Source organism: Polypterus senegalus, chromosome 10, assembly GCF_016835505.1.
Source record: "Polypterus senegalus isolate Bchr_013 chromosome 10, ASM1683550v1, whole genome shotgun sequence".
NCBI classification, from domain to species: Eukaryota; Metazoa; Chordata; class Cladistia; order Polypteriformes; family Polypteridae; genus Polypterus; species Polypterus senegalus.
The window spans coordinates 113,297,575-113,309,918 of NC_053163.1; the positions used below are offsets into that span (position 1 = coordinate 113,297,575).

The following is a 12,344-nucleotide window of genomic DNA, read 5'->3' on the forward strand; positions in this document are numbered from 1 at the left end:
GGAGAACATGCAAACTCCACACAGGGAGGACCCGGGAAGCAAACCTGAGTCTCCTAACTGCGAGGCAACAGCGCTACCAACTGCCCCACTGTGCCGCCCTAGGCCCGATTCATACATGAATATATATGATAGCTTATGAAAACAAAATATCAGATTAGAGTAAATTATAAATAAGCAGTGATACAATATCAAGTAACAAGGGCTTCTACGTGGACTTCTAGAACACAAGCTTGAACACCACAGGTTTGGGTCACAAATCTCTCCTCTGGGCACTCTAGACATTCTGTAAGTGGATTGGCTAAATTCCACTAACAGCACACCTGATTCTGATTAACGAGATAGGGATGAAGCAAACCAGGTGTGTTACTGGAACAGATTAATAAATTAATGGCAACCAGTGCAACAAATACCAGGGCGTCTCAAGGGGAGAGTTTTGCAAATGACTAAGTAAAGATACCTTCACAGGTATGAAAATCACAGCTTCGTATTAATAGCACACCAAATCGCGTGCTCAGGATGTGGTGTTCAAGCTGGAATAAAGAAATTAGAAGAAACTGGACACATTAAAGACTCAAAACACAAGAAAAACAAAAAAAATATTCGATAAGTAGTGTTTAAGTCATTTCCTTAAAGGAGAGAAGGACAGTATATGGAAGGTTCATCTGGCAGGGAAGTACATCCTTTGACTATACAAAGAAATGATGGTGTGGGATGTGCTGCAGCTAAGAACCCAAAGCATCAAACAGAAGAGGTCCAAATTTCATAAAAGACCATCAAACACGGAGTTATAACCGGTGCCCTATGGAGTGAAGCATCTCACTTTAGATCTTTAGTTCACAGAGATACCAATAAGAAGAGTTGATGAAAGTAGTGGCTCGGTTTTCTTGGGGCACATTGTTGGGGATCTGGTCAAAGTCAATGGAATGATAAACTGCAGTGGAATATAATCAAAATTTTGTACCTTCAGGAAAAAGCATTTTTCTGCATAATAAGAACTTCACACATATTTAAGCCCTACTTGGCGCAGATGTCTACAGACGGAAAACTAACAGTAGTGAACTAGTCACCTCAGAGCCCTGCTCTTAAAACAACTGATGCAAAAAGAATAAAAAGCAGCCAAGTCATAAGAAGAGGACCGAGAAATCCTAGAAGAAGCATGGAAGAATTCATCATGGAACTACTTGAAAAAAATATACAGTAGTATACCAAAGTGAATTGCTTCAGTTTTACATTCTGAAGGAGCCCACGCAAAATATTGATTTGTTTAAGGGTACCAAACACTTACTGCCCAGGTAACTAGCTCTAGAAATCATTTCATTGGGTAGTGTAAGACATTATATAAAGAATATTTAGAATAGAAGACTTTATAGAATGGCAACTCAAAGAAGGACATTTCCACAAAGTATGCAATTCAAGTTCAACAACTGAGTGCCAAAGAAAAGAAAGGATTTCCAGTGCAGTTCTGCACTCATTATGGTCTTGAGTAATGAAAACAGGGAGCAAGCTTCAATGTCAGTCCAACATGAGAACAAAACCCCTTTTTAGATTTCTAATCCAACAAATGCTGTAGAAGCGTTCCTTTTCAAGGCTCTGACCTCCAATTTGTCTCGCGGCTGACATGTTCTCCAAACTCTTCGTCCAGCACACGCTCCTGCTGGGTGTGTTTATTAGATTTCTGCGGACTTCAGCTACGGATTGTAATGATTTGTAATCCATTGAAAACTCAAAACAGGTTGGACTAAATTAACAGCAACCCAAAGTCTACAAGCTCTTGGCTTAATTGCTTAATCTTAACTGGGAGCAGAATAGCACTAAGCTATACACTAAGTTTCAATGAAACCTAAACCACAGATCAATAATTAGAATAGCCAAATTATTAGAATTGCTTAAGAAAACAAAAAGGTAATTACCTTAAATGATCAATGTGAGAGAAGTGTAACAAAGACTTGAATTACACAACTCCTTATGTAACAACTGAAATGGTAATTTTAAAAGAAAGAAAAAATGACAAAGAAATTCTAAAAGAAAGGAAGGAGTGAAATACTTAAACTAACATAAGAAATGTTGAGAAGCCCCTCTATACAGATGTAACCTGGGCTAGGTTTAAAAAAAGAAAAAGAAAAAGGAAAAAAGTGAATATCTGAATGCGAGTTTGTGTTAATAAAGTTTATTGACTGAAATGGGGTACAAGTTGTGGGGGTTGGGTAGGATTAAGTGTGATATGTAAGTGTCCTCTGATTGGCCTAGACACAGTCGAGGTAAGGTAGTTGAAGAAAGGGAAAGAGGAGGAAAGAAAGATAGTTTCAGGCAAAACGCAGAAACAAGGAGGAAAGAAAGATAGTTGTGGCAGAACGCCGAAACGAGACGGAAAAAGAAAGAGGAAATAGTTTTAGCAAACCACTAAAACATAAAATGAAAAGACGGGAGAGGAGAACGATTTAGCAACACGCTAAACTGATTAGACAGAAAGAAGCGATAGAAGAACGCTAAAGGGAACGTGAAATATACAGTGTATTGAAAAGCCGAAACGAGTGAGAAACAACAGTCTAGCAAAGCGCTGACGCGCAAAGCAACGCACCGAGGCGATAGATATTTCAGAGAGGAGAAAGCAAGTGAGGAACACTGTAAGGGGACTACCATCAAACAGAGGGTGTCTATAGCCAATGGAAAGGACAAGTAAGTGTGCCGCTGCAGGATACGAAGAGGGTTGAGCGAGGAGAGGGACTGACACATGGTGGATGGAGTGATTTGGTGACCTGAAGAAGAGAAAGACGGCCGCACACGAGTTCGGCACTGGTGAACAGTGAGTGAGGAGGTTGTTCAAGAGAGAGGAAGATGAGAGGCCCAAAGGAGGTACCCGAGGATAAAGGAGATTACATTCAAACGAGGTCTGTGTGGTTGTTGTTTTTTTGTGCTTGTTTTAAGTGGCTTGAATTAAACCCTCAAGTGAAGAGGCCAGTTCTGTTTTGTTTGTTTGGCCACCACACACCCGAGCTACGGTTTGGGGCCCCCGACTTAGTGAGTAAACTTCACTGACTGTGCTAATTAATAAGGGTGAGCTCACCAGTAGTATCGGATCGACGATATATGTATAGCTGTAAATAATTTAGTGTTTGTGTTTTATTATCCATCCATCCATCCATTTTCCAACCCGCTGAATCCGAATACAGGTTCACGGGGGTCTGCTGGAGCCAATCCCAGCTAACACAGGGCACAAAGCAGGAACCAATGCCGGGCAGGGTGCCAATCCACCACAGGTGTTTTATTATGTATCTATATATACAATTCACTAAGGCAAGACAACCATGGAAAGCATGTCGGAAGGGGTGTGGATTCACTAAGCCGCCGACAAGTGAGACACCGGAGGTGAGTCGCCATATGCAGCGTGTTAAACGGTTTGCGAGGGGTATCCCATGGGATCCTTAAAACAATCCTTTACAACTGAGGGTAAAACACAATAATGTAAGCAGTCTTTAAAAACCGAGTTTTCGGTTACGATGCACGACCGCGTCCACCATAGCAAGCTGTTTTACACGCTACATACAACAATTCGCATCCACGACAAACATGCATCTTTTTAGATGTTCCTGCAGGAACATGAAAAGTCTATGTGAGTCACAGGTGCATGTGGAATGTGCAAAGACGACAACGACTCAAGTGACGAGTTGGAGGTGGGCACATGAGCGATGGCGGTCCGCCAGTTTTCAGTCACGGATGATTGTGTGTTGGTTCATTCCGTGCATTGTTATAATGTTGCTTTTCTTGCTGATTTATTACATTACCGATTTTTCAAATGTTAATTTTCTCCCTGTGCTTAAAAATCATTAAAAAACCGGCCTGATTATGCGGTGTAGGGTACGCCGTAGGTTGGCTAATTGTATATATTTGTAAAACGCCAAGTTTGGAAACCTGTTCATTTTGCATTTAAGTAAAGAGAGTTTTTTTTTTAGTTAAAATATGAATAACTGTGATTTGGTTATGTGTTCAAAGGCTGAAGTTGTCATATATTGTACATGCCAACAATAGAGGTGTCAACACCATAATAAAGGTTCTTACACACTGATTAAAGGAAGGGTGGTGCAAAGGGGTTACGCAGATTAAAAGGAAGCAATTTCTAATACTAAAAAATACAACTGAAATTAAATTTAATTTTTTAAATTCTACTAAACCAGAACTGAGCAAAATCCACATCCAAAAGAAAGAGGCAAAGAAAGAAGATTAAGTGCAAAAGGAGCAACCAGGCAGCCAGGAAGAGTAATGAATGGTCATTAGACATACAGGACCTGGGACTGACTGACTGACTGACTGACTGACCGACTGACTGACCGACTGACTGACTGACCGACCGACCGACCGACCGACTGACTGACCGACCGACCGACCGACCGACTGACCGACTGACTTAGAGCAGACCGCCTGAACGCCCGTAAGACGTCCTGTTAATTACCTCAAAAAGTGAATAAGCACAGCGGGTGGAAGCCAAGGAGGAATTCAGAACCAAGAGAGCAAAATTGAGACGAAACACATGCAGGTCAAGCCCTGACGTGAGGCTCATCATAATAACTGGTAGGGTCTGCATTGCTCTCATTTTTCATTCTCCCAAAACATCAAGCATTACAAGAACACAAATACTAACATATGAAAAACCGTTACGAAATTCAGCGCAATGATTTTATATCAGATATATGTACTGTTCCTACAACTCACTTTGTTTCTTACAAGGCAACCCAATTAACATCCATGCTGCTGCAGCTCACTCCCAGATATGTGAGACACATATGAAACAATTACCACCAAGGCTACAAGAAGACTGCAAAGCAAGATCATGAAACCACCTTCTTCCAAGACAACAAAAAGGTCAAAAAGTCTATTCCAAAGAAAAACTAGAAAATCCTTGAAAGGATTTTCATCAAGACTACTCCTACTACTAATTTTACTTCATCTTCTTCTTCATTATCCCTTTAGGGTCTGTTGTCAAGATGACTCTCCTCCATTTTTGTTGATCCTTCACATCCTACTTGCTTAACCCCCCCCAGCTTTAAATGGTCACATCATCTGAGCCTCTGTCCCCCCTCTTTCTCCTTGTAACAAGACTTCTTCTCCGGACTCTCTCAATCATCTCCTTCTCATTTCTCTTCCCTTTACCATGTCCACATCAGCTCAATTTAGTTTTTCCAGTTTTCTCTCTGATCTTTGCCATTCCTGTCCTACTCTTAACCTCCTCCTTCCTCAGTCTTTCCATTAGTGAGACCCCAAAGCCCACCTCAACATTCTCATTTCAGTTCTTTGAAGTTTGTCTTCCTACCTTTTCTTCAATGTCCATGTCTCTGCACCGTACAACAATACTGACGTTATTACGGAGTAGGGAACACCACAAGTGGCTTACTAAACGATTCTGTGCCCCACGCCACACTTGTGCTTTGGTGTTTTACTCTCACACAATATGAAGGTCTGTCTGTTTTAGATGGGACTCTCTATTTGCATTGTTCTTTTTGCTAGGTGTGGAGTTGAATGCCGATTTCTGTCTGAATTGTTCACGAAGCATATTGTACTCTAATTGCCCAATCAAATTACATTTTGTTATAATGTTTTTGTCCAAATAAACAAAATAAAATAAAAATAAAGAATTTCATAGGAAACACATTTTATGTAATTACTAGGGAGCCTGGCAACATCAACCACTCTACAGTACTTCCTCGTTATTCTGTCTTATTATTGGAGCCAGAGAGCTAATGTTACAGCTTTTCAGAAATAAAAAGCACATTTTATATCACACAAAGTGAACACCAATGCAATCCAATAATTCCCTTCCTGTATGTAGGGCAAAAGAGTGAAAACCAAAAACAAATCCCAACAGTTCTGATGCATGGAAAAAAAAGTATTTGATCAAATGGCAGATAGTCTAAATCAGAAGGAAGATCTGTTGTTTTCCAAAGAAAAGTAAATAGCTCAGTCCTACCGCCGTATGGTGGATTTAGATAATAACAACGGGCGAGCCAGGCTCCCTCTCGATACAGAAAATGCAGGCTGTCACGTCCTTTATTAATCCAAAAACAAACTTCAACTGAAAGGTCGTTTGGCAGAAACATCAACTTACTTACTTCCTTCCACCTCTGTCAGACTGTCCCAGCTAGCGATGATGGAATTATGATGATAATCCTCCCCTCGAGGGTCTCCGTCTGGTTAAGAAAGAGTATGCAAATGATAACGTAAAAAACCAAAACACCAAGATGGCGTCATACTGACTTAAAGTAAATATTCCACCTAAATATGATTAAAAAATGTTTTATTTGATATTAAATGTTGTTCAGCCACCAGCATTGTAAATGGACAGAATATAGAAGGACCGGGAAGCGGCAAACAAAGCGATTATCAAAAGAAAGAAAAAGAAAACAACCCTTTTCCCTACCCACAGAGGTGTACTGGAAATGAAAAACAGATCAGTAGTCGTTACACAGATCAACAGAATCACATGGAGGAAGTTACCTTGGCATCCACTGAACTGCTCCGGGTAGAATTCCAAGGTGGCGGATTTTAACTTGTCTTGTTGATGATGAAACACACCCAACATCCCCTGCAGCGTTTTAGGAACTGGCAAACAAAGTGGTACATAATGAATGTGAAACAAGAATAATAACGCAGAAGAATATAAACAAGTAGTGTGGCAGACACAAGGGACCGTCAGAATTTGATTGATGTTATTCTGGAGGAATTAAGTGGGTAGGACTGGCAAGCTTTGTTAGGCTGAATGGCCTGCTCTCATCTAAATTTTTCTAATGTTCTAATATAAAAATGGCAAAAATTCATTCTGAAAATAATGCACACAGATTCTTTAAAACAAAAAAATGGATTTTCCTGCAAAACATGCATAGAAACATATATTAACGTCACAAAAAGGAAAATGTAACAACATCATGACACAGTTTTTTAGTGACGGCTGACAAAAAATTTGTTCAAAAAATGTTTTCATCAAGAATGGATATAACAAAGTTTCTGACAGAACATGCGTCTATGGAGAGCAATGCTGAATGAAAACAACACAACATCAAAAATGTCCCTGAAAAATTCTCATGTTATTTGTGGGGCCTAATCCAGGGGTCATCAGCTCTGGTCCTGGAGGACCACCGTGGCTGCTGGTTTTCATTCTAACCCTTTTCTTAATGAGTGACCCATTTTTGCTGCTAATTAATTTCTTTTGAACTCATTTTAACTGATGTTCTTGAAGGCTCAGACCCCTAAATTGTTTCTTTTACCTTAATTAGCAGCCAGACAATAATGAGATACAAAATGAACCAAAACAACTGCTGTCCATCATACAATAACTGAAAATAAAGAATGTCAATGTCAATTTATTTATATGGCACATTTAAAACAACATAGGAATGCTGTGGCCAAAGTGCTTTACAATAATAGAATAAAAGAAAAACATACAATTAGCATAAATAGGAATAAAATAAAAGAACATAAATAAAATACTGTAAATAGTAAATAGAAGTCAGATTACATAATCACAATGAGGAAACCATCAGTATTACTGAAGCAATGCAAGTGACTAGAAATGAGTCTTTAATCTCGGTTTGAACAGTTCAGTTGTAGACGACTCCTTTATGTGACGAGGTAAAGAGTTCCACAGGCGAGGAGCAGCAGCTGTAAAAGCCCCGTCTGTCCCCCTTAGTTTTACACTTGGTACGAGGGACAACAAGAGACAACTGACCAGAAGATCTAAACACTCTAGATGGCTGGTGTAAAACACACAATTCAGATAAATAGGCAGGAGCAAGGCCATGAAAAGATTTAAAAACTAGCAATAAGATTTTAAAATCAATTTGAAAACTGACAGGCAGCCAGTGTAAAGAAGCTAATATTGGAGAAACAGAATCCGAGTTTCTTCCCCAACCAGAAAGTGAGCGGCAGCATTCTGGACCAACTGTTACCTGCGTATCAGGGATTTGCTAATCCTAGAATACAGAGGGTTGCAGCAATCAAGGTGAGAAAATATAAAAGCATGAGTAGCTTTCTCAAGATTCCTAGAAGATAAAAAAGGCTTGATCTTACCTAAAAGACGAAGCTGGAAAGAGCAACTCTTAACTACAGAAATAATCTGTTTCTCAAGAGAGAGGTTACTGTCAAAAATAACACCAAGATTGCAGACTTGAGGTTTGCAAAAGACAGAGAAAGAGCCAAGAAGTCCAAGACCAATTTGGGTTTAGCCGATGGACCCACTATAAGTACCTCCATTTTAATTTGGTTCAGATCAAGAAAATTATTAGCCATCCAGGATCAAAAAGACAGTTGTGCAGTTGATTTATTGCAGGGTTGCAATGAGACAGGAATATAAACCTGAGTATCATCAGCATAGCAGTGAAAAGAAATGTTAAATTTCCTAAAAATACCTCCAATAGGATGAATGTATATAGAGAATAAGAAAGAACCCAAAATGAATCCCAGAGGAACACCACATTTAAGAGGAGCAGTAGACGAAAAATAGGAATTTAAAGTCACTGAAATGTGTCGACCAATTAGATATGACCTGAACCAGTTAAGAGCAGCCCCTTTAAGCCCAACAAGATGTTCAAGCCGCAACAGCAATATCTCATGGTCACTAGTGTCAAAGGCATCGGACAGGTCAAGGAAGAGAAGGACTGCAGCGTCACCTGAGTCAGTAATAATAGAGATGTCATTGAATACTTTTAGGAGGGCCATCTCAACACCATGATAACGCCTAAAGCCAGATTGGTAGATCTCAATTAAATTATTGGAGTTATGGTGATCAACCAATTGATTATAAATAATTCTTTCTAGAATTTTAGCCAGAAATGGCAGTTGGGAAATTGGGCAAAAATTGGCTAAAACTCCAGGATCTAATTTTGCCTTTTTAGACCGCAGCATGTTTAAAAAACATTTTACCAGTGCCCTTAGAAAGAGAAAAATCAACAGTGTCAGAAATGTCTGCTAATGCACCATGAGAGCAGCAACAAGCCATGGAATTAAAGAACGGGTTTAATTAACGGCAAGAATCGGCATCTTGTTAAGTAGCTGGTTGGAGGGAAATTGGTTGGAGTTTGAGGCCCTCACTGAGTTGGTTTTCTGTTGGCTCACTCATTTCATATTTCATTTCTGTTTGGACGCCATTTACAGAACGAAACAAAGCAATAAAGAGGAACAATAAAGAAATTGAGAAATTATTAACAAAAGCAATTCAAATAAAATGAATTCACAAGAAGTTAATTAGCAGCATAAACAGGGCACTCATTAAGAAAAGGGTTAGAGTGAAAACCAGCAGCCACGGTGGACCTCCAGGACTGGACTTGGCGACCCCTGGCCTAATCCACATGACAAGTCATCTAGTTGCTTGAAGAGAAAGATGGGAGCTGAGGAACCCCCTCATTCATTGAAAAGAATCCAGCTGCAGTCAGGACAGTTTTAGGCCTCCAACAGATCCAAGCACTTCAGACACTATGAGGCCTTTTTGTATTCATGTGAGAGACGCAACATTTATTTTTGCCTCTTGTGTAACTGTCCAATTAAATAATTTACTAATTGGATTCCGTGGATACTTTTAATGCTGTAATGTGTTGCTCTACCTGGAAAATCGATTCATTTCAATTTTTTAAACATAAATAAAATCTGGCTTTTTAAACCACATATATATCTCTCTATTATAAAAGAAAATCTTGAGACGAGACGAGACTATTGCCAAGAGATTTTTTCAGCTCTCAACCATTTCCAGTTAACGGCCCACACCCGCGGTCCTCTCACCTCTTATTTGTGTGAATGCTTTTGTCAGACACAGTTCCTGCGCTCTCAGCTCTTATAAATTTTCCTCACTTTAAGTTCCCAATAAAAGAAGGTGTATTATGTCAAAATCTTAATGAAGAATTTCATCCCGAAGGGCTATCAAAAGAAGAAATGAGTACACGGGCAATCCTAGCACTGAGAAACGTGGAAGTCAAATGAATTAATGCAAAAATTGTTGATCGGTTACACGGCAAATTGATTAAATGCATATCAATAGACTATGCTGAAACAGTTGGTGGTGATCGTGTGGAAGATAAAAACAACAACTTACAATATCCCGAAGAATATCTACAGCCGTTAACACCGTCCGGGTCTTCCACCAGCCGAGGTACTGTTGAGAGAAGGATGTATCGTAATGTTATTGCGTAGTTTATGTGATGGGCTATGCAATGGGACAAGATTAGTTGTATTCAAAAATTTTAATAGGTAACAATAAAGGTAATGTAGGAAATCTTCCACAGAAAACATTAGACACCGAAGGAGATCTTGCTATGCCATTCGTAATAAAACTATAACAATTAATAAATCACAGGGACAAACATTCGAAAAAGGCACTTTGTTTATTAGAGAAACGATATTCACTCACGGGCAGTTATACATTGCTCTGTCACGATGTAACTCCAAATACGGAATCAAAATTCAATGCGATATTGACGAAAAGTTAATTCCAAATATTGTTTTGATTGAAGTTTTACAGTAAAAATGTAAGTTTAAAAAGTATTTGCATGTTAATTTCAAAGCCAAACAGAACGAAAACGTATAACACAACGAATACCAATGAAACATAACTTTCTTTCAATTTATTACGTTTCACTATTTTCTACTATGGTTAATTACTCGCTATAATGTAAAATAATTAGGTCTGTTATGCATTTGTAACAATTCCCATGATAATAACAATCTGTTTAAATTGTCCATCCACTGCCCCATACATGAGCGGCAGAGCCCAGGGGTTGGCAAGTGAAGCGAGCAGGCGGCAGAGCCCACCTAGTATATAAAACCAATAAAAGAAAAAGACATCCATTCTGTGGTTTTGCTTCAGATGCGGAATTGAGAGATCTTGATGGTTAAGAAGTTTAATAAATGCTAAATACACAGGCCTCAAAACTACCGAGTCCACTGGTTTGAGTGTGTGTAATATATGTGACGGAACCTCAGCAAAACAGGGGAGAGACTCCTGGCAAGTGGGCGGAGCCAAAAGTGACACCACTGACAAGGGTGTCAACTTATGGGCTTCAGAATGTCTCAGGTCACTGAATCTGTCTGAGGCTTCAGGCTGTCTCTTCTGCAGCTGGGCTCTGTTACGTTCATTAGTCAGGAGTGTTGCCTTCCAGTCAAAAGCTCAATCTCGCTTAAAAGCTGTCCTTCTGGAAGCACTGATGTAAGAATATCCAGTCATCCATTATCCAACCCGCTATATCCTAACTACAGGGTCACGGGGGTCCGCTGGAGCCAATCCCAGCCAACACAGGGCTACAAAAAGGACATAGCAGCACTAGAAAAGGTCCAGAGAAGAGCGACTAGGCTGATTCCAGGTCTACAGGGGTTGAATTATGAGGAAAGATTAAAAGAGCTGGGCCTTTACAGTTTAAGCAAAAGAAGATTAAGAGGTGACATGATTGAAGTGTTTAAAATTATGAAGGGAATTAGTACAGTGGATCGAGACTTGTATTTTAAAATGAGCTCATCAAGAACACGGGACACAGTTGGAAACTTGTTAAGGGTAAATTTCGCACAAACATTAGGAAGTTTTTCTTTACACAAAGAACGATAGACACTTGGAATAAGTTACCAAGTAGTGTGGTAGACAATAAGACGTTAGGGACTTTCAAAACTCGACTTGATGTTTTCTTGGAGGAAGCAAGTGGATAGGACTGGCGAGCTTTGTTGGGCTGAATGGCCTGTTCTCGTCTAGATTGTTCTAATTGTTCTAATTGTTCTAATTGTTCTAAAGCAGAAACAAACCCTGGGCAGGGCACACACACACACACACACACCAAGCACACACTTGGGACAATTTAGAATCGCCAATGCACCGAACCTGCATGTCCTTGGACTGTTGGAGGAACCCGGAGCACCCAGAGGTAACCCACACAGACACGGGTAGAACATGCAAACTCCACAGAGGGAGGACCCGCGAAGCGTACCCGGGTCTCCTTACTGCGAGGCAGCAGCGCTACCCACTGTGCCACCATGCCGCCCGATGTAAGAATATTTTAGCAAAAAAATGCACATGTTTTGTATCGTGGATGACTAGAAATGAGGATGACGAGACATGAGCAACGTGGGATTTTTTTCCTTGAAGTTTTTAATATCATTTGCTGTTGTTCAGCATTTGCTCCATAGACGCCCATTGTATCAGAAACTGCTATCTCCATGAACACATACCATTAACATGTATTCTCAGTCATCACTGCAAAGGACACGGGATAAATAATACAAAACAACTTTTTTTGTGTGAAGTATTCCTTTAATGTTAAACTATTAAACCACAATTATTCATCTCAACTTAGATAACATTACGTTTATAACAGCAAAATAAAGAA

The 12,344-nt window shown here is 39.7% G+C and overlaps 1 long non-coding RNA gene across 3 annotated transcripts in view; it reads right to left on the reverse strand.

Annotated features, from left to right (window-relative positions):
• LOC120537429 overlaps nucleotides 1-6,457 on the reverse strand; it is a 33,063-nt gene extending 26,606 nt beyond the window's left edge. For 2 of the 3 annotated variants that reach the window (XR_005635324.1, XR_005635325.1), the window contains exons 1-2: nucleotides 6,410-6,457; nucleotides 6,102-6,179 (exon numbers count right to left, since the gene is read on the reverse strand). This is a non-coding gene — a long non-coding RNA (uncharacterized LOC120537429). Of the gene's footprint in view, nucleotides 1-6,097; nucleotides 6,180-6,409 lie in introns of all 3 variants that reach the window. The other variant, XR_005635323.1, reaches the window with a different exon arrangement.
• Nucleotides 6,458-12,344: the final 5,887 nt, after the last annotated feature.